Here is a 781-nt window from a genome sequence, read left to right as displayed (position 1 = left end):
GGAAGCATCACTACGAACAAAGCTAGTGGAGGTGATGGAATTCCAGTTGAGCTATTCCAAATCCTGAAAGATGATGCTGTGAAAGTGCTGCACGCAATATGCTAGCAAATTTGGAAAACTCAGCAGTGGCCACAGGACGGGAAAAGGTCAGTTTTCATTCCAATCCCAAAGAAAGACAATGCCAAAGAATGCTCAAACTACCACACAATTGCACTTATCTCACATGCTAGTAAAGTAATGCTCAAAATTCTCCAAGCCAGGCTTCAGCAATATGTGAATCGTGAGCTTCCAGGTGTTCAAGCTGGTTTTAGAAAAGGCAGAGGAACCAGAGATCAAACTGCCAATATCTGCTGGATCATCAAAAAAGCAAGAGAGTTCCAGAAAAACAGTTTCTCCTTTATTGACTATGCCAAAGCCTTTAAAGTGAAGTGAAGTGAAGTTGCTCAGTCATGTCCAACTCTTTGCGACCCCATGGATTGTAGCCCACCAGGCTCCTTGGTCCATGAGATTTTCCAGGCATGAATACTGGAGTGGGTTGCCATTTCCTTCTCCAGGGGAATCTTCCTGACCCAGGGATCGAACCTGGGTCTCCCGCATTGTAGGCAGATGCTTTACCGTCTGAGCTACCAGGGTAGCCCAAAGCCTTTGACTGTGTGGATCACAATAAACTGTGGAAAATTCTGAAAGAGATGGGAATACCAGACCACCTGACCTGCCTCTTGAGAAACCTCTATGCAGGTCAGGAAGCAACAGTTAGAACTGGACATGGAACAACAGACTG

The sequence above is a fragment of the Bison bison genome, unplaced genomic scaffold, assembly GCF_000754665.1.
Source record: "Bison bison bison isolate TAMUID 2011002044 unplaced genomic scaffold, Bison_UMD1.0 scf7180017833647, whole genome shotgun sequence".
Classification (NCBI taxonomy): domain Eukaryota; kingdom Metazoa; phylum Chordata; class Mammalia; order Artiodactyla; family Bovidae; genus Bison; species Bison bison.
This window is presented reverse-complemented; position numbering follows the sequence as displayed.